General features: G+C 32.4%; 1 protein-coding gene across 1 annotated transcript in view; it reads left to right on the forward strand.

The window, feature by feature from the left end:
- The first annotated feature begins 4,528 nt into the window (after nt 1–4,528).
- The window catches only part of LOC129952498 (probable beta-hexosaminidase fdl), a 98,354-nt gene continuing 80,230 nt past the window's right edge, over nt 4,529–22,652 (forward strand). Inside the window, exon 1 of the mRNA XM_056065103.1 lies at nt 4,529–5,329. The gene's annotated coding sequence lies outside the window, so the exon portion shown is untranslated. The remainder of the gene's footprint in view (nt 5,330–22,652) is intronic.

Raw genomic sequence — 22,652 nt, forward strand, 5'->3', positions numbered from 1 at the left:
TTGCTGATGCTCGGAAGAAGACTTATCGACCAAAGATTTGACGGGTTGGAGTTGTCCTTTCCCTTTTTTGGAAGAGGATGAACCACAGCGGTCTTCCAATGCACTGGATAATATGCAGTATTCAGTGCATTATTGAAGAGCGTGGTGTATATGTCAATTGCTTCCATCGGTAAATGTCTTAGCACAACCTTGGATATACCATCGATACCTGCTGACTTTTTATTAACTTCCCATAGGAAGTTATTGTAATGGGTCCGATTTGTCAAATTGAAAATTTTGACATTTCTCGACGTTTCAAGGTCCCTAGAGTCGAAATAAAAGATTTTTAGAAAGATGTCTGTGCGTGCGTGTGTACGTACGTTTGTACGTCCGTACGTCCGTACGTCCGTACGTCCGTACGTCCGTACGTCCGTACGTCCGTACGTTCGCGACGTTTTTTTCGTTGTCCATAGCTCAAGAACCAGAAGAGATATCGACTTCAAATAAATTTTGTTATACAGATAATAAGGCAGAAAGATGCAGAAAGGGCTCTCAAGAAAATTGCGTGGGTGGTTTTTTTACCATAGCAGTTTGAAAAAAAGGTGAAAATTTTGGTTAACCCTAAATATCTTACGAACCAAAAACGCTAGAGACTTGAATTAAATTTTATATAATAGATTGTAATGTGATACCAAACAGGTATATTTTTTTAAAAAAATCAATATAACGGTTTTTTTTTAAATCAATAAAACTGAAAAAAATAATTTGTCACCTCCAAAATTTTACGACTGAAATATGATTTTATCTCTAAAACAATTTTGTGCAACGAAGTATAATGTTTTTGACATCTGATAAAATTTTGAGAAAAATCTAATTGACAGTTTTTTTTATAAAAAATAAAAATCTAAAAAAAACTTTACTCAAAGTTCGTAAAAATTGAAAATCGATTCAAATATCTTTTCAAAAACTTGAAATTAAGGCTTCAAACTTATTTTATCTTATAAGAAATATTGTTTTCAACATTCTGAAAAATTTTGAGTAAAATCGAATTGACAGTTTTTTTTACAAAAAATAAAAACCTAAAAAAAAAAATTATAAAAGTTGGTAAAAATTGATTTTCGACTCGAATATCTTTTCAAAACTTTGAGATATTGTATTTAATTTACTTTCATCTTTCAAAAAATTTTGTTGTCAACATACAATTAAAGTTTGAAAAAAATCGAATTGACAGTTTTTTTTACAAAAAATAAAAACCTAAAAAAAAAATTTATAAAAGTTGGTAAAAATTGATTTTCGACTCAAATATCTTTTCAAAACTTTGAGATATTGGCTTTTATTTACTTTTATCTTTCAAAAAATCTTGTTGTCAACATTCAGTTAAAGTTTGAAAAAAATCGAATTGACAGTTTTTTTACAAAAAATAAAACCCTAAAAAAAAATAATTTATAAAAGTTGGTAAAAATTGATTTTCGACTCAAATATCTCTTTAAAAATTTTAAGTATTGGCTTTAAAGTAATTTTATCTCATAAGAAATACTGTTGGTTAAATTTTTAAAACATCGAATTGACATTTTTTTTTACAAAAAATAAAACTCTAAAATAAAAACAATACTAAAACTTCGTAAAAATTTACTTACGACTCAAATACCTTTTCAAAACTTAAAAATATTGGCTTGAAACTTATTTTATTTCACAGAAAATATTGTTTTCGATATTCAGTAATTTTTATATATAAAAATCCAACAGTCCGTTTTTTCATATACAAAATAAAATCTACAAAAAGAGTACGCATATTTGGTAAAAATTGATACGAGTACATAAAGACAAATTTTTAAGCAAGACAAATCGACAGACGGGATGGGAAGTTATCAGTGTGGGTCGCATCCCAGCCTCTTTTTTTTTATTGAATGGAAGATGAACTGAAGCTCAACCTTCGTCACTAACCATGGACTTGGTTCCGTTTGCTCGGCGATTATGGCATTTGCCAAGGAATCGTCATTGAACCGCATGAAACCGCGGTTCTCAGATCGCCTTCTCAGGTCGTGGTTGGGGCGAATGCTAACATTTACCTTGTACACTTGCTGGAAAGCAGCTCCCACAGCCTCCACTTTTTCCTTCGGATCTTCAATTATGTAAAAGTCATCGTCAAAGATGGCTTCCTCTGGATCTATTTGCGCTGTCATGAGTATGTTTCTGTTCTCTTCAGTTCTTTGGAGTTTAAGACACGGAAGGCCATTATCGGTTTTTTTCCTGAATATCTTATTGATTTTGGGGAACATACCAGGGTCACTCGAATTATTCAATCCCTAAACAACTGCATACAAAAAATATTTTTAAGAAAAAAAATAAAATTTGTATATATAAAAAAATGAATTTAAATAAAACAGGTCCAACGATTTGCAAACAAAAAAATTGAAAAATGAAGGTTTTTTTGACAAATCAAATCAAATATCATTTATAACTTTGAAGACAAACTTATTTTACAAGTATATTTTTATTTAAATCTTATATAAGCCATTTAGTCATGCATTTTATTTTCCATGAGGATCCTGTGCTGTAATATTGAAAAAATCAATCATAGAGTTAGCTGAATACAGTATTCCCAAAAATTAGGAACCTTTGAATAGGGTCCTAAAACCTAAAAATTACCTCATTATTTTTAATGAAGCTGAATTTCGCATTTATTACAAAAATATTTATGCAACATACAATCATTTAGAGAGGTCTTGAGTGCATAACATGCAGACATTTTAGAAATGGTATTGAAACGTATCAATTTAGCAAAAATAATATATTCTGTTGTTGTTGCCATTTCTATAAATACAAAAATATTTGTATGTCAGAAAATAGAAAAATTTGAATTGTCTGCCTATTTTTTTGACTATTTTTTCAGTCCGCTTACATTTAGACTGGAGCTGATGCTAGAATACAACTTTTTGAAAATATTTTAATAAAAAAGAAGTCAAACAACTTAAAAATTGTAAAGAGAAAAATGTTTCCATAATTTTTCTAAAAATTAAATTAAAACAAATAAGTTGGGAAGAAACTCACAAATTACACGCTGCAAAGTTTGTTATCTGGTTATACATTTTGCGGTCTCAACAGTAGGGCAGGAATTCGACATTTGCCAAACTAAGTTGTTAGAACAATTTTTTTTTTCAGTTGAAAGTTGACAATAACGAAAATGGATCGATTAACTATAGCACAAAGCATACAAATTGTTAAAACCTACTACAAACATGGTGATTCTGCTACAGCCACATATCGTGGTTTAAGAGAAGGTTATGGTTAAGATTTAGATAATTATCCAACTAAGCAATCAATTGGCAAAATTGTGAAGAAATTTGAAGAGACTGGATTGGTTACAGATATTGTAGAGCCTGTGCATCATCGTTTCGCTCGTACCATTGAACATTTCCGAGGACCCGGATGGGTCGATTCCTCGTCGTTTTCAACGATTAAGACTTTCTTACGAATCTACAACTACATCTGTATAAAATCCAGCTCAGATAAGAACTGAAGCCAGCTGACCATTCTCAACGTCGTAGATACGTCGAATTTGTGCTTGATCAAGCGGTTTTTCGAATAAAATTTTCTTTAGCGACGAAGCACATTTCTCACTCTGTTTTATAAACAAAATTTTGGTGTTTGGAGTTTGGAGAATCCTTAAGTCGCTGTTTGGGGTGCTCTCTGATTCGGAGATGGGATTGGACTTTACTTCTTCCAAAACGACGATGCAACTACTATCACTATCAATTCAGATGGTCACATGATAGCTTTTATTTGCCTACTCTTGAAGAATACGACTTGAAGAATATGTGGCTAAATGGCTTTATTGCAAGAGACATTTCTTGGCCGCGTAATTTCTCTTTGTGGCGATATCAACTGGCTACGCCAAAGACCGTGTTTATGCAGATAGAAATTTAACTCTTGAGCACTTAAAAACCAACATTCGTGAAGTGATGGCTGGGATACCGCCCAATATGTGTCAAAAAATAGTCGAAAATTACCTCAAAAGGATCGATGCTTACAACATCGTGGTTGTAATTTAAATGATTAAGTGTTTCACACATAATGTCAACTTTTAAACTTTATAATAAAAGAAATATCATATTTTATATGTGTTGTATTTACGTTTACTTTTGGAACCTCAAAATGTACAATTATTCTTTTGTTTTTTTATCATATGAATTACTTAACACTGAGTTCTTCCACGACATTTAATTTGTTCCCTAAAATGGTTTAAAGTTTTATACATGTTTATTAATTTGCTTACATTTTTTCTAGAAAGTCTACAAAAATAAATAAATAAAACAAAGAATTCTCCAAAAAAAACTATAAAGGTCCACCACATTTTTTTCAAATTTAACCGTCATTAGTTTTCATTTCAGAAATATTCCACTTCCGATAAACATACACTACTTAAAATGAACAAAATGAATTCTTCCGCCATTAATGTTCTCTTTCCACAATGGAATATGGAAACAAAACTCAATAATCTGTCAAAATCAAATGGAACATGGAACGTCGCTTTCCAATCAGACCAAAACGTCACATCTCCAGTCAAGCAAATTTATCGTCGAAAAGTAAATAATTAGCACAAATTTTTTTATTTATTAATTCTTATCAAACCAAAAATATACAAAACTTATAAAATAACAAAATCAAAACCAATTGTATTCAACTCAAAGTTCGACGTCGAATCCAAAGAATCCCATTGGAGTATTGTGTTAATTTTTAAGCTCAAAAAGTTCACAGCGGAATAATAGTTGTCGGTGCTTTTATTTTCGTTCTATTTGCATATTTTATTCGCTTTCGCACAAAAACAGTATTTTCTAATTTGTTATTTTTGTTAAAAACATTAAATTGATGTTTGCTTTTCGATAAATGCACCAAAATCTTCGGTTATATGTTTAGAAATTGTGTTAGTTTGGTATTTAAAAAATAAAACAAGCGCATCTTGTAATACAAAGAATTAGCTATCCATCTCGGTTGGATTTGGATCTCACACGGTTGATAGCGCATCGCTGCCAGAGCATCTCCTGCACCTTCGTATTCATCTTCATCATCTACCGTCCTCGTAGTCGTCCTCGACTATAAGGAATGTATTCGCGTTTTGTTAAAGTTTAAGCCGCATCTCATTTGCTGCACAAATTAAATCAATTAGCTTAAGAGGAGGTAGAATTTCTCGAATCAGCCGAAAGTGAAACCAAAGCCATCCATTGCTCTCTTCGTCTGAGATAAACAACATAAAAACAACAACAAACAAATCAAAAACGGATACTCAATCAAAAAATTGCTTATCATCTGGGGAATCTAGGACATGTAAAGGATCGTTCAAGAAAAGAGGGTAAGTCACTTTTGCGTCACTTTTGCTGCAGGCCAGTAGCCGCTGTTCGTTGGATTCTTTATTGTGTCCTCATTTTCCAGTTTTCTTGTGGCTCTCGTTGAGTTACAAAATTATTTCTTAGGTACATTTTTATAATAAGACACAGGTCAGCCTCAATCACAGCCATAGCCTTATAGTGGCAGTGGCTGGCAGAAAGGAAAGAGGCTGCTGCAAGTTGGAAGTCTCTACACCCCTTTTGCATGTCATTTGCAAGATTATGGGTGGTTTATTGTAATTGGGTGCAGGGAGGCTGCAGTCAATATTCTGGGCTCATTTGTATTATTGCTGGGTTCGCATTTTTCTCAGAAAAAGGTTAATAATTGATAATTTTTAATGAAATTAATTTTTTTTCTATCTCTATCTTCAAAGTGAGAGATTTATGCATTGATTTTGAATTAGGGCGCCATATGATTGTTGTTTTATTTGATATCAGTTCGAAGGTTACAAGTTGCCCGTTTGGATTTATATTTTAGATTTGGATTTCCTTATCACCTTAAGGGTATGTCTCCCGCAGAAGCGAACTCAGAACTCATGTAAATGAATTTGAATGTATTAGTGAAAGATCGTTACTCTCTTCATTATCAAATTCAAAATTTGAATTTCCAATTACTCTATATTTGCCTCTTGATCTTTTTTGTCTCTCAGAGCGAGGGATATATTTCCGCACAAGCAGCCAATCAAAGAAATAAGAAACAGAACAACGTTGCATGATAAACCGGTTTTTTTTGGTATGTCTAGTTAGGTAGATTTGTTGTTGTCTTTTGCATATGGTTCGAATTTTATAAAGCAAGTGGGTATTTTGCTATCGAAGGAGATGTTTTTTTCTTGAATTTCTTTTTTTGGTCGACATTTTCTAATTATTGAAAATACCTATTTTATTTTAATATTTTTTTACTTCCCATTGGAAATTATTGTAATGGGTCCGATTTGTTAAATTGAAAATTTTGACATTTCTCGAGGTTTCAAGGTCCCTAGAGTCAAAATAAAAGGTTTTTAGAAACATGGCTGTGCGTGCGTACGTTCGCGACGTTTTTTTCGTCGTCCATAGCTCAAGAACCAGAAGAGATATCGACTTCAAATAAATTTTGTTATACAGATAATAAGGCAGAAAGCTGCAGAAAGGGCTCTCAAGAAAATTGCGTAGGTGTTTTTTTTACCATAGCAGTTTAAAAAAAAGGTGAAAATTTTAGATAACCCTAAATATCTTACGAACCAAAAACGCTAGAGACTTGAATTAAATTTTATATAATATATTGTAACGTGATATCAACCAAGTATATTTTTTGAAAAAAATCCATTTAACGGTTTTTTTATAAATCAAAAAACTGAAAAAAAAATGTGTCACCTACCAAATTTTACGACTAAAATATGATTTCATCTCCAAAACAATTTTGTGCAACGAAAAATAATGTTTTTCAAATCTGATAAAATTTTGAGAAAAATCGAATTGACAGTTTTTTTATAAAAAATAAAAACCTAAACAAAAATTAATAAAAGTTGGTAAAAATTGACTTTCGACTCAAATATCTTTTCAAAACTTTGAGATATTGGCTTTAATTTACTTTTATCTTTCAAAAAATATTGTTGTTGTTGGAGAATTAAACCTTGTATTTTAAATGTAAACTTTGGCAACCCAACTGCGAAAGCTTTCATTACTATTGTCAATTCCTTTAGTTTTTTCTTTCTCATTACTTTTAACTAGTGCTTTCTTTTACTTGAATAAAATTGTACTTATCGAACAGACGTGTCTTTTTTTCCACTCCGATTTAACCCTGATATTTAACATAGGTTATGGGCCCAGTCCTCCAAAGCGTGGTTTAAGTTTTTGATTAATTTTTGGTCTATTTGTTGTGAAAAGTATTAATACATATTTTTGTAGGATGAGTTCCTTAACACAGATAGAGAAATTGAGTACTGACAATTATGCAACCTGGTCGGTGCAGATGAAAAGTCTGCTTATTACTTTGGACTATTGGACTGTTATTGAGGTTAAGTGTCCGGACGATGCTGCCGAGAAGTTGAAGTGGGAAGCTGTCGATAAGAAAGCCCTAGCATATCTAACTCTATGCGTAAAACCATCAGAACTTATTCATATTAAGCATTGTAAAAATACCAAAGAAGCTTGGTTGCTTCTTAGCAAATTGTACAATGCAGATGGACCAGCACGAAAAGTTAATTTGTTCAAGAAATTGGTACGCTTTAAAATTGGGTCTAGGGAAAATTTCGCAAGTCAAATTAATAATTTTTGCACAATTATTGATAACCTACATGAGATCAATGTTAAGGTATCAGAAGATCTCCTTTGCATCTTGCTCTTGTGTGGTCTGCCTGATGATATGGAAAGTTTCGTAGTAGCGATAGAAAGCAGGGATAATTTGCCTACATTCGAGCAATTGAAGGTTAAGGTGCTGGAGGAAGATCGGAGACGTAGTGAAAAAACTGAGCCAAATAGCGAAAGTGTTCTAGCAGCTAAGGTTCAGAGGATGAAGAAGGCCGATTCGGAAAGGTCAAGTGGCGAGCGACAATCTCTCGATAATGGAATGCACACAAGATCGCGAAATATGAAAAAGGTAAAATGTTATGCCTGTGGCAAGAGAGGGCATTTTCAATCACAATGCTATTCGAAAAAGAAAGAATCCGTAGCAGCAGTCTTAAGTCTGTCTACGTCATCAGCAAAACTCGATAACCAAACCGTTTGGATTCTGGATAGCGGTGCTTCATCGCATATGACAAATGATGAAAAACAGTTCTCTTCGATGGTTCGATCTAATCAAACTGTTGTTTTACCGTCTGGAGAATGTGTTATTGCAAAAGGTACCGGTGATATAAAAGTACGATCACGTTTTTGTGACATTATTTTACGCGATGTTTTGTTTGTTCCCAGCCTACATGGTAATTTTCTCTCAGTAAGTAAAATAATTGAAAACGGGAATACTGTAGAATTTAATGAAAAAGAAACAGTTGTGAAAACTAAAGCTAATATTCCCATTCTTAATGCAAAAATTGATAATGGTATTTTTTATGTAAGGTTTCTAAGAAATACTACCGAGTGTGTTAATGGTGCTTCAATTAAGATCGATAAACAGTTTGAATTATGGCACTCCAGGTTTGGCCATCTAAACAATAATGATTTGTGTATGTTGTCAAATAAAGACATGGTACGTGGACTGAAGGTCAAAATGCCTCCAAATTTCAGTTGCAGTACATGTGCGATGTGCAAGATTAATAGAAAGCCATTTCCTAGTTACAAAGAAATTTTCACCAAAAATGTTCTAGAGGTAGTGCATACTGATATATGCGGGCCGATGAAGGTGTCTTCGCAAGGTGGATCTCGTTATTTTATAACGTTTATCGATGATTTTTCCCGGTACACAGTTACTCGTTTTATTAAACATAAATCAGAAGCTTTCGAAATGTTTCGACAGTTCATGAATATTAGCGAAAAACAAACTGGGCGCAAAATAAAGTGTGTGAGAAGCGACAATGGACGCGAGTACATTAACTCACAATTTGAGAATTTATTCAAAGAACATGGAATCGTCCACCAAAATACAGTGAGTTATACCCCGCAGCAGAATGGTATTGCCGAAAGGGCCAACAGAACCCTGGTAGAGATGGCGCGGTGTATGCTTCTTAATTCCAGGTCATGTCAAAGTCTTTGGTCCGAAGCACTTAACACAGCCACATACATAAGGAACAGATGTCCAACAAAATCCCTGTTATCAAAGACCCCGTATGAGTGCTGGTTTGGTAGGAAACCATCGGTTTCTCACTTCAAGATTTTCGGCTGTGAAGCTGTGTCTTTAAACCACCAGAGGACAAGGTCGAAGTTTGAACCAAAAGGTACAAGTCTTGTTTTTGTTGGTTATGCCGATTTAACGAAAGCCTACAGGCTTTACAATAAGCAAATCAAATCTATTGTTATTGCGAGAGATGTCATATTTTTCGAGAATGGTGAACAAAATGTTGTTGGCGAAGAGTTGGATGTCCATGATGATGAAAGGTACAACATATTAGTTTATCCAGCAGAGGATGAAACAGTGAGAAAAGATAATCTCACTAAGAAGTCTGGAGTAGTTGGTCATGCGACTGAGTGCGAAGTTACTGAAGCTATAGAGGAAAATCATCTTCCAATTGCCTCCGATGATAATAGTTTTTCAGAAGATGATCAAGTTGTTGTAGGCAAACGGAAAAGAGGCAGGCCAAGGATTATACGAACTGGCAACGCTGGACGCCCGAGAAAAAAGTATATCACTGACAATTTGGAGCTCTTGAACGCGGTGACTGTGACTCCATCCAATGTTTATGATGCCATGAAATCAGAAGATAGTATGAAATGGAAACATGCTATGCAGGCGGAGTATGATTCGTTACTTAAAAATAACACCTGGGAATTGGTAGATCGGCCGGTTAATAAGAATATAATTGGATCGAGATGGATTTTTTCAACAAAATTTAATCCAGATGGCACGGTAGAAAAATTAAAGGCACGACTAGTTGCGCAAGGATGCTCTCAAGTTTACGGCGAAGATTTTTACGAAACTTACTCTCCTGTGGCAAGGCATGCATCAACACGCCTTTTATTGGCACTATCGGCTAAGCACAAGCTGCTGGTCAACCACATTGACGTCGTATCAGCTTATTTGAACGGGGAGCTAGAAGAAGAGGTTTTTATGGAACAGCCCCAAATGTTCGTGAGTGAGGAATATCCAAATAAGGTCTGCAGATTACAGAAGTCTCTATATGGGCTCAAGCAGGCTGGGAGATATTGGAATGAAAAAATCAATTCCCTTTTGAATGACATAGGTTTTCGAAGATGCGAAACAGACAATTGTATTTATTTCATGAATCACCAAAATGAAATCAACATAATATCTATTTACGTCGATGATTTGTTAATAGCCTGTTCTCAAGAAGCCACTATGAAAAATATAATTGAAAAATTGTCATCCCAAGTTGAAGCTGTTGATCGTGGGCCTATTAAATACTATTTAGGTTTGGAGATTCAGCGAAATGGTCTTCGAGGCGAATTTAAAATACATCAACAGAGGTATACCTTAGAGTTGCTGAAGAAATGGGGAATGCTGGATTGTAAGGGTGCTGCAACACCATCTGTAGAAGGTTCCATACTAGAAAAATGTGAAGATGAACATTGTGCAGGCTCTAATATCAAGGAGTTCCAATCGTTACTTGGAGGTCTTACATATTTAGCAACAATGTCGAGACCTGACATCATGCACATTGTGTCCAGATTAGCTCAGTACCATAGTCATCCACACCAAGAACAATTTGTGGCTGCAAAACGGGTTCTAAGATACCTCAAACTTAAACCCAAAGGTATGTTAACTTATGCTCCCAATAATGAAAATCTTGTTTGCTTCACAGATGCAGACTGGGGATCAAACCCAGTAGATAGAAAGTCCTTGAGTGGTTTTGCTCTGTTCTTTTGTGGCTGCCTTATTGCTTGGGAATCGAAAAAACAACCCATTGTTTCCTTAAGCACGATGGAAGCTGAATATATTGCAATGTGTCAAGGGGTTAAGGAAGTTGCTTTTCATCGTAGTCTATTGAAAGAAATTGGCTTCAACGATTATGCTGACAAAGCTTCTACAGTGATGTGCGACAATCAAGGAGCTCAGTTTGCAGTAAAGAATCCAATTGTTCATAAACGAAGTAAGCATATCGACATTCGTTTTCATTACATCAGAGAAAAGTATATGTCTGGCGAAATTGATATCAAGTATGTACCATCATCAGAGAATGCTGCCGATATATTTACAAAAATTTTGTCATTGAAAAAACATGAACTTGCTTGTACGATGTTAAAGATTACGTTCTTGTAAAACTAATGCTATATCTTTACGTTATTTGTTTAATGAATTAAGATTGAATTCTATTTTTTTTATTTTTGTTTTGTATAATTATATAATTACTCTGAATACAAATTGATCATTTTGTATCGCACTTGGGTTGAGGCGGAGTTTGTTGGAGAATTAAACCTTGTATTTTAAATGTAAACTTTGGCAACCCAACTGCGAAAGCTTTCATTACTATTGTCAATTCCTTTAGTTTTTTCTTTCTCATTACTTTTAACTAGTGCTTTCTTTTACTTGAATAAAATTGTACTTATCGAACAGACGTGTCTTTTTTTCCACTCCGATTTAACCCTGATATTTAACAGTTGTCAACATTTAATAAAATTTTGAGAAAAGTCGAATTGACAGTTTGCTTACAAAAAATTAAAAACCGAAAAAAATTAACAAAAATTGGTAAAAATTGAATATCGATTCAAATATCTTTTCAAAAAGTTGAAATTTAGGCATCAAACTTTTTTTATCTTATAAGAAATATTGTTATCAACAATGTTGAGAAAATTGAATTGACAGTTTTTTTTATACAAAATAAAAATCTAAAAAACTTTACTCAAAGTTGGTAAAAATTGAATATCGATTGGAAACTCTTTTCATTTCATTTTTATATAAAAATCCAACAGTCCGTTTTTTCATAAAAAATAAAATCTACAAAAAATAGTACCTACGCAAATTTGTTCAAAATTGATACGAGTACATATAGACAAACTTTTAAGCAAGACAAATTGACAGACGGGATGGGAAGTTATAAGTGTAGGTCACATCCCAGCATCTTTTTTGAAATAGTTTGACAGGATTGTGCACACTGATAACTTCCCATCACGTCTGTCGATTTGTCTTGCTTAAAAGTTTGTCTATCAATTTTTAGCAAATTTGCGTTTTATTTTTTGTAGATTTTATTTTTATGAAAAAACGGACTGATGGATTTTTATATAAAAATCACTAAATATCGAAAACAATATTTTCTGTGAAATAAAAAAAGTTTTGAAGCCAATATTTTTAATTTTTGAAAAGCTATTTGAGTCGAAAGTAAATGTTTACCAAGTTTTAGTATTGTTTTTTTTTGTTTGAGTTTTATTTTTTGTAAAAAAAACTGTCAATGAGATTTTCTTCAAATTTCTATCAAATGTTGAAAACAATATTTCATATAAGATAAAATTAGTTTGAATCCAATATTTCAAATTTTTGAAAAGATATTTGAGGTGAAAATCAATTTTTACTAACTTTTGTTAAATTTTTTTTTAGGTTTTTAATTTTTTGTACAAAAACTGTCAATTTGATTTTGTTCAAAATTTGACTGAATGTTCAAAATTTTCAATTTGACAAATCGGACCCATTATAATAACTTCGTATATGGGAAGTTAAAAAAATGCAATACCCAGGAGTGATAGTACGCAAAAAAAATCAAGAAAACAAAATATATGACAGCGAATTCACGATACCTACAATACCTCTTTACCCTTTTTTATACCTACAATACAATGTGCAACTACAAAACTTGCCGAAAGTTGAACCAAAAATCAAATTCTGCGTATACGATTGACTCCGTAACACCCAAATCACGAGTCCATGACCTTACATCATACCAGATACTAGAAAAAAAAAATATTTCTAAGAAAAGTCTTTTTTTTGTTGTATTTTCTGTTATTGTATACCGCAAGCAAAACAAAGAATACAAAAACTAAATGAGCCATGAGTCCAACAACAAAAAAAAATCTAAGAGAGGATGGGCGGGCGCAATTCTTTTGCAAAGAATTCTCTTCTTGAGGGCTGAGATGCAGTGGCATTCTTGGGAACTGGAAACTTCATTGTGTGCGTTTACAAAGAAATTTGTTGTTAAAAAATGCAAAATAGACCTCTTTTATAAAAATTAAATTAAATAAACAGTAGACGCAAGAACTTTTTACTTTTTTAAATAGAATAAACAAAATGCCAAAAAAAAATAAAAAAAATATTTTGCAATTATATACACTCCCAATCCCTCACAATTGCACCACAAATGTTGTTATATTGAAATGCATTTTTAATTATGTTGCGACAAATATTTTTTTTTTTCAAAATCGATAGTAAGAGTAATATATATGGTCCTTTTTTTTTTAAAAAAAATTAAAACTAAAAAAATAAAAATCAGCTCGCCCCATGAATTCGCAAAAAATATTGGAAAAAAAAGAATGCATTTTGGATTTGTTGTCTAAAAAAGTTACTATAACTATTTGTTAAAAAAAAAATTTAAAAGCAAATATCTGAACATATATTTAGAATTTGAAAAAAAGTTAAATTGACTTAGCTAGCTGTTATACTTTGGAAGTTTTATCAAATATTGCACCTATGCCACAATGCAAATTTGCCCAATTTTTCATAGTTTTCTACAATTTTTCTTGGAATAAATAAATAAATTAAAAAAAAAAGAAAATCGATACTATTTATAAAAATTTATTGTTTTTTGGAAAAAAATATAAAAAAAATAAAAAATTATATTTTACACACTGCCCCATTGATTTTCGCAAGTAACTACCTGAATTTAATGATTTTTTAGTGATTCTAGTGCTGTTAAGGAACAAACAATTTTTTTTAATTTTTTATTCCTTTATACATATTTAGCCCAATATATTTTCAATCAAAACCCGTTTATTTCGTTTAAATATTTAAAAAAATGTGAACGCTACAAAGCTAAGATCAAAGCACCAATCAATTTTTTTGCATGCGACATGCCCTTAACAGTTTCATGTTTATTATTTATAGATGTTTCTAACAAAATTGAACCGCCTAAGCCAAGATAAACGGTAGATTGCTACTTTCTATTATCAAAATTCGAATATAAATATACCGGCATTAGGGTGTTCCATTTTTTTCATGTGCAGTAAACAAGTTTTTTTTTTTTTTAATTAAAAACAATAGTATTTGAAGTGACATTTTATTGTAAACTAGCGGCTCGGTACGTGCTTCGCTACGTATAAGGCATAGTTATAAAAAAATGATTATTAAGATCATTTATTCAAACAAAACAAAACATTTTAAATTGCTAGCAATTTCAAAGCCCAAATGACCCAAATGATATATTGTTTATATTATATTTATCAGCAAAGAGTAAAAACCAAAAAATAAAAAGAATTGGGTACTCTTATTTTGGTGGCTCTTAATGGGTTAGTCTAAACCAGTTGGATAAACAATATTGTTAGTTTTTCCATTTTGAGCATGAATAAATAAAAAAGTTTGGGGTACCGACTTTGAAACAGGGAACATAAAGTTGGCCATGTGAAAAACATGATTCCTCCAAATTGACACCACAAACGTGAAGTTTTTGTCGTAGGGCCTTATTTATGGACATCGCAAATGATAAACGCATAGGATATTGTAATATTTTGAATATCAAATGGCATATTTGTTAGAATTATAGGGATACGCGCTATCAAACACACTTATCCTTTTGATTTACCAGTTAAGATTGTAGCTTCAATCCAATTTGGCGATAACTTTTACACTGGTGCCATTACACAGTTTTGGTGGATTAATGTTTCGTAATAATATAATCAAAGAACCAATTTTCAGATTCAAGCAATGCGGTGCTATACCAGCCGGTTCCAATGAATTTTAAAATTCAATTGGATAATTCATTGCCTCATCTTGATTCATAACACTGTCAATTGATTTATATGTAGTGACTACAGGTGGCAGTTTCGCTTAAATTTGAAATGGCATTCATATAATTGTTTTTCGGTGCTAAAATGAATATTCGGAAAAACACATTCAATAAACTCATCTATAGATTACGCAATTGTATACAAAAATTGTTCCGTAAAGTTATCAATCCGTTGGTACTGTCGATTGGTATTTTGCCATCACCAATTACTAACAATTGTTTTGATAACTCATGGGCAGTTAAATAATTATGTAGGTGAATACGCATATTAATGTTCAGTGTCAATTTTCGTACATATCTCCAAAGAAATGATGACTTCAAACAGGCGTTTATTTCATCAGTAGGAGTTGATCGAGGAATGACAGGCAATCTTTGACGAAAGTCTCTTGACAGCAATATCAGAGCACCACTAAAACAGCTTTTGAATACCGCGTAAATCTTGCATTGTTCGATTAAATGCTTCTTTTGATTTTTTATTCGCCATTGTGCACTCATCCCATAAAATAATTGATGTTAGTTGCAGAACTTTTGCTATACCAGAATTTCTCGAAATATTGCAAGTTGGAGTTTCAATCACCCGTACATTCAATGGCAATTTTATTGCAAAGTGTGCGGTCCGACCACCTCCTAATAATGTAGAAGCAATTCCCGAAGATGCAAGTGTCAATGCAATTTTCTGTTCCGATCGAATAGTCTCTAACATCAATGATACAACGAAAGTTATCATTATATACGATTGTACAAATAAACGTTTGTGTGTTGATTTTACACCTTTTCAAGATTTTTTTAAATTTTCTTTACGTACAAACCTTCTCTGGACTTCCACGAATAATTCAAGACCAAAATTAGCCAAATCGGTAAAGGCATTGTTGAGTTATAACATTACAACGAAAAGTGGCATTGATTTTTATATATATAGATTAAAACAAATCAAAATTGTAAAAATTGATAGGGCTTATTTTGAGCATACAATTCTTAAGAGTGGACATTTTGGTCTACCTATTGCTCATAATTGTGAAATATTTCGTTAGTTATAATTATTTGTATGGCCCTTAACCATTTTGCTTGGCACAGAAATGGCACAATTTACAATTTATTTATAATTCGTTAAATACTAACTTAAAATCTAAAAACTTAAACTAGTAAAATTCTAATTTGTTGAAAAATTTTAATTTGCAATTAATACTTTTTATATTATCATTAGGCGAATTAATACAAGAGTAAAATGATTGCTTTAAGGGGCTTTGTACACCATAGTTTGATCCGCTTAAATTAGTATTCAACAGTTTCATGTTTATTATTTATAGATGTTTCTAACAAAATTGAACCGCCTAAGCCAAGATAAACGGTAGATTGCTACTTTCTATTATCAAAATTCGAATATAAATATACCGGCATTAGGGTGTTCCATTTTTTTCATGTGCAGTAAACAAGTTTTTTTTTTTTAATTAAAAACAATAGTATTTGAAGTGACATTTTATTGTAAATTATAATAAATTAATTTTAATTTGCAATTCATACTTTTTTGTACGCCATAGTTTGATCCGCTAAAATTAGTATTCAATAGTTTTTGGAGTCTTATACTTGAACGACTAAAACTAAAGTTTAAACTACCAAGAACTGATGGTTTTGAAATTTGTCCGTTTATTATTCCAACAATAAAACAAAACTGTAAGTACCTACTTCCTATGATTTGTCAAAGAAGGAAGATTTATGAGAGAAAGTCTCTGTTAATATGTAATGTAATGTTTGAATATCATGAAACTACGGAAGGGATCGTAGACAAACACGCAAAAATCTTTTCTGAATGGCTTCGAGTCTTGTGACATGTACGGCGCAGTAAGGTGACCATACTGTACAAGCATATTCCAGGACTGGTCTCACAAATGAGACAAAAAGTAATTTTAAAACATAAGGATCACGGAAATCACGGCCAAATCTCATCAGTATACCCTCGAGCCCAACTTCGGTCGTACTGTCAAATACAGAGATTCGTTCTTTAGCCGTACTACGCGAATGTGGAATGCCTTACCACACTCTGTCTTTCCTAGTCATTGCAATGACTAAACCCTCTCTCCTCTTCCTAGTGCTCACACTGTGCATCTGCATAATAAGGGTAGTATCCCCTTGAGTGTGTGTTTATTATAAAAAAAAAAAAAAAAAATCCCAGAACTATTTGCTTTTTTAACTATAAAGTTAATGTGTTCATTGAATGGTAGTTTAAGACAACACCTAAGTCAGAAAATACATATACTCTACTTAAAGGACAAGAATCAAACATGTAATTAAAAACGATTGGAACTTTTTTGCGTGTAAAACTCATGGTTTTACATTTGTCAACATTTAAAACAAGACGATTATTACTGCACAATTCCCTGAATAATATTAAGTCCTCTTGTAAGAGAAGACAGTCAGATGTAGAGTTAATTTTTTTAAACATTTTAATGTCTTCAGCATATATTAGGACAAACTAATTTTGTATGATCGAAACCAAGTCATTTATAAAGAAAACAAATAGAATAGTACAAAGGTGACTACCCTGGGGGACACCAGAATTCATAACAAATTAACTTGAACTCTCATTACTAAATTTAACACTACTTTGTCTATCTTGCAAATATGAGGAGATCCAGTTTAAGAAACTGTTGTTAAAACCTTGCTGTGATGGTTTTAAAAGTAATGTTTTACGACACAATTTATCAAAGGCCTTGCTAAAATCAGTAAAGATACAATCTACTTGTTCATGTTTTTCAAAAACATCTAAACAAAAGACGTAAAGTTAAACAGATTAGTAACAGTTGACCCCTTTTTAACAAAACCATGCTGGTTAGAAAGAAAGGACGCTACATACGATTGACTCAAATAGTTTACGTATCATAGATAGTTTATCAATAGCTCGGTAGTTCATTATTCATCGTTTTTAGGGCTTTTTTGTTTACTGGTATTATGAAGGAGCTCTTCCATATAAAATGAAACAGCGAGTTACTTAAGAACGTGTTGAAAAGAACACATAACGGGTGTGCTAAATACGCAGCACATTTCCTTTTTTGGATGATGGTATACCGTCGGGATGCTATTAAAGACAGTATCTTCACTAATAACGAAATTGATAGAATTTAAATGGGGAAAATTTATAACAGTGGTAGATGTGTTAGGAAAAGTAATAGTATTATAATCTACAAAAGCATCTTTGAAGTAGTTTTTCAAACATGTTATTATTATTCTCGGCTCATAACTATTTGATTTTGAATCAGTCATTGAGTTAGGTTCCAAAAACTATCAGGATTAGTTTTAAGGTTTAATTCAATTTCCCAAATGTAGTCATCATATAGGATGTTAGAGTAGTCAGTGAAAAGTTGTTTTATTATAATTAATGTCCTATAATCATCATCAGCTCTTGTTTGATTGTACTTTATCCAAGCTTTGTTTCTTTTGTTTTTAAACTTTTAACGTGAGAATCAAACCATGGTGGACGTGGAACACTCAAGTTATTTCGAGTCTTTTTAAATGGAATCGTTTTGTAGAAACAGTCAAATAGAGTTGATATGTTACACATATCGTCAATATTTAAGTTACAAAATAAGTGATCCCAATTGATCGTACATAATAAGTTAAAAAGGTTTTAAAAATTACACCTACTAAAGTTGAATTCTAGTTTGTTGTTATTGGATAGTATATGAGGTGAAGCCATGTTTAAATTAAGTGTTATGTCTAATGCAGGATGATGGCGATCTTCGTCCACAATTTTGACAGCAGAAGAAATCACAGCTGCTTCAGAGCATATAGTTTCGGAGAAAAATATCAGATCCAGTGTTTTCCAAAACAGTTCTTCATACCGTTTAGTTAACTTAAGCCACATGAAGACATACAATCTGTTAATAAAAACTCGTTTTTTTGAAACTTTGAAATTTAACCTAGTTTTTTTTAAGAATTATTGTCTAGCTTTAAGATTTTAATAAAAAAACTCGTTTGAAGATGACGCGTTTATTGGAACGTAGAAGTTATCGTCGTCAATTTAATTGGGTAAATTAAAGTCACCAACAACCAGTACTTCGTCTTCAGGCTGCAAAAGGATATAAATACTTTCTATACAGTTGTTTAGTTTTTCATAAACATCGTTCTTGGAGCTTGGAGGTGTATATGCTGATACAATAAATAAGTACCCTGTTGCCATTTTAATTTTTAAGCATAGTATTTCGATGTCTGTTGATCGAAAGTCGTCAATCAGGTAACTAGTGAAAGTATTGTTGATAGCGACAAGAATTCCGCCACCAACAGCGTTTGATTCGCCTGAGTTATGACGATCACGTCTAAAGACTTAATAAGAGGAGTCAAAAAGCTCCGAGTTCGAGATAGAGTTGTTGAGCCATGTTTCCGTCAATGTTATGACAGCGTGAGGAAAATTGTTAATGTTTTTGTAAACAATGTTGGTCTTTGTCCGAAGTCCATTTACGTTTTGGTAGTAGATTAATACCTTTTTAAGCTGCTTTGACGGTGGTTTAGCGTTGTCCGATACTGACGATAAGGGTTTTTCGACTTATTCATAAGTTCATGAACTATTATTCCTTTAGGCCAAAACGATGGTGAATTTAAAACATGGAAAATTGAGCCAGGTGCACGTATTTTAAAGGACGAATACTTAGTATGGTTACGATGTAAATTTTTCTCAACATTTAACGTAATTGGGGTACCCAGCGTTTCGGACAAGTGATTTTGTATGTCAAGTGCATTTGTACAAGTACAAGGTACAAGTTTAGAAAGAAACAATATTTTTTGCCCTTCACAAGCCTTTAGTCCGGATACAATTGGAGATGTTAGTGCGGTAGTTTCGTTGGTGAATTTTGACAAAAATATGTTTTTCGACAGAGTAAAAGTCGAAGAATCGACATTCAGTTAAGTCGTTGAATTAGATGGTGATGGACTAACAACATTAGGTGCTGACCATTTTTGTTGAAGAACTTAACAAATCTTTAGATAAAATAACTTTTATACAAATGGCCAATCATAGCGTATTGCATCATGGTTGGCAAAAATAATTCGTTTAACATTTTGAAAATTCTCTTTTTAATTTAATTTAGTGATTTAAATAAATGGAAATAATTGTGTGTCTAGTGCCCACAATTATTGTGATGTACAACATTCAAGGGCATATTTTTTTTAATTTATTTATTTCATCAAATAATTTACAAATAAATTTACAAATTATTTTTAAATAAGGCATCAGGGCAACAAGACCATAAGAGATTTCGTCTTTTAGAAGATTTAAATTTAATTAAAGAGAAATTAACACAGTGATTGTTGAAAGAATTGACTTTTAGTAGGTTAAGCATTTATTAAATTTATTGTATATTGTGAATATCTAAAGCAGTTTTAATTCTTTGTATTGTATTATGATCGGCTGGAAAGGATGGTAGATAAGTTTTTGAATATTAATTTGCTTTCAAGTGAAGGATCTGGCGTGATAAAGGACATTCTACAAATATGTGAGGAATTGATAGAACTTCATTACAGGCTTCACATAATTCTGGGAGTTCATTATTGTATAGGTGTTTCGTCGTATAAATAGTATTTCCAACTCTGATTCGGAGTATCTTTATGCAATTATCCCTTGTTAGTTGCCCTTTATATGTAATGCGTGGTTATGTGTACGAAAAAAAGTATTGCAGCTATTGCAATTAACTTCAAGTTCCATTTTTAGCTTTGGGAATAGATTTGGCGAGTCAATAACAATTGGAAATTTAGTAGCATCTTTGACTGCATCATCCTCCATTTCATTGCCTTTGAAACCAAAATGCCCTAGTACCCATGCTAGTACTATGTTTTCCGTAATTGTGCATCTTAATTGTTCCAGAATGGGTCATCGGTTTGTCTCATTTTTTAGTCCTTTTAATATCAGGATTATATTTCGTGACAAATAAGTTTTCGCAATGGAAATAGCCCTTTGAATTGCTGCTAGTTGAGCAATGTAACTGCCTGCTTCATTAGGTAGTAGTCCTTGCAAGACGGAAGAGGTTTGAGAATGCTGTTCCCACCTAACTAAGGCAAAAGATGAGTTATCTTCTTTGTGGGAATTATCTGTATAAAAAATGTGATCAGGGTTGACCTTTTCGATCATCATCCCTTGGTTTAGAGCTTAAGAGATATCATCCGTCGTATTTTTCTTTTTAAATGCTGCTAATTTTGTATCTACATATTTGAAGCAGATTTCGTTTCAAAGGGAGCGGACTAAATTTGAGTGAAACTAGTTGAAACAAAGAGTTTGGTTGGACATTTATCAACCTAAATGCTTTTACAAGTGAAGAGTTTTTGAGTTTTTCCGTTTATTTGTTTCTGAATTTATAATTGCATTGGCAATATTATACAAGCAATGTTTTGGATCGGCAAGGACCTTGCTTGCTAAGTTATTAGCTTTTCTTTTGCCAAAGTTATGAAAAGAGTGATACCCAGTTTCAAGTCTACGAGTAAGAGCCTCGATGGTTGTTGATCTAAGTGCTACTGAAGCTAAACGAAAGCAATTATTGTGTTTTTGCTATTTTAAGGCAATTTCAAGATGAGGTCCTTTTTTCTTGGAGCAAATCATTTTTAGGAGGTTATATCGTTTATTTAATTGACGAATTACGTTTTTTACCTGAATATTCCATTTAAATTAGATCTAAATGTAATATCCAAAATGTTTAATTCTTTTGAAGCCGAGACTACAGTATCGCGAATATTCAATGGCAATGGATTACAGTTTCTTTTCATGCAATAAATCTACTTTTGAAGGAGGGATTATGGCGCCTTTTATTTCAGACTATATGTGGACAACCCTATCAGCATTTTCTAAAATAGATTTCACCTGCATCGGGTGGGCGGATGGTACTACATAAATATTATCAGCATAAACACCAACAAAGACAAGTTGAGGTTAAAGCTGCGTGACTTTAATCAAAAGCGAATCAACATACTTGTTGTAAATTGCTGCCGAGAGAGGAGATCCTTGAGGATTTCCATTTTCCAGTTTAAAGAGTGAGGATTTATAACCATCAACACTAACTCGGAAGGTTCTTGAAGTCATAAAGGCCGCGGTAAGTTTGAATATCCGAAAAGGGACTCCCCATTGTGACATTTGTGTAAGGACGAGAATCATCACAGAAAAATCACAGAATTGTAAACCATTTACAATATATTACAAAAAATCAATAATAGAATAATTTACCACATTTGCCATAATTTTATAGACGTTCAATTCTTGAGTGTAATTTCTATCTTTTGACTGCTGCTCCTGCAACTTATTCATGTCTCTTAGACATTATTAAATGCAGAACATTTAAATTTATTGGTAATGACATCATCGTTGAATCATTTAAATTGCTTCTTTTTTAACGAAGTATTAACTAATAAAATATCCACGTGCATTTCTCCTCTTAAGCAATACAAGCAATATTGCACTCGCGCTTCCAGAAATGCTCATCAGTAATCCATCGTGCCATAGTCTAAATTTGTTTTTGTTTTTCCATTCATTTTTTGGTAGTGTTTATTTTAAACATCTTTATCCATGGATCATTCCATGCATCGTACTGCCATCATTAAAAAAATGATTTTAGTAATAAATTGTAATTCTTGATGAATCATTAATATACATATATAAAATACTAGCTGACCCGACACACGTTGTTTTGTCATATAAATAATTTCTAGAGAATATTTTGCTAGAAATAAATTACTTATTATAAGTTTGTAAGGATGTAGTAGTTAAGTAAGAGATAAGAGATAAATCGCCAACAATTTTGTT

The sequence above is a fragment of the Eupeodes corollae genome, chromosome 3 (assembly GCF_945859685.1).
Source record: "Eupeodes corollae chromosome 3, idEupCoro1.1, whole genome shotgun sequence".
NCBI lineage: Eukaryota > Metazoa > Arthropoda > Insecta > Diptera > Syrphidae > Eupeodes > Eupeodes corollae.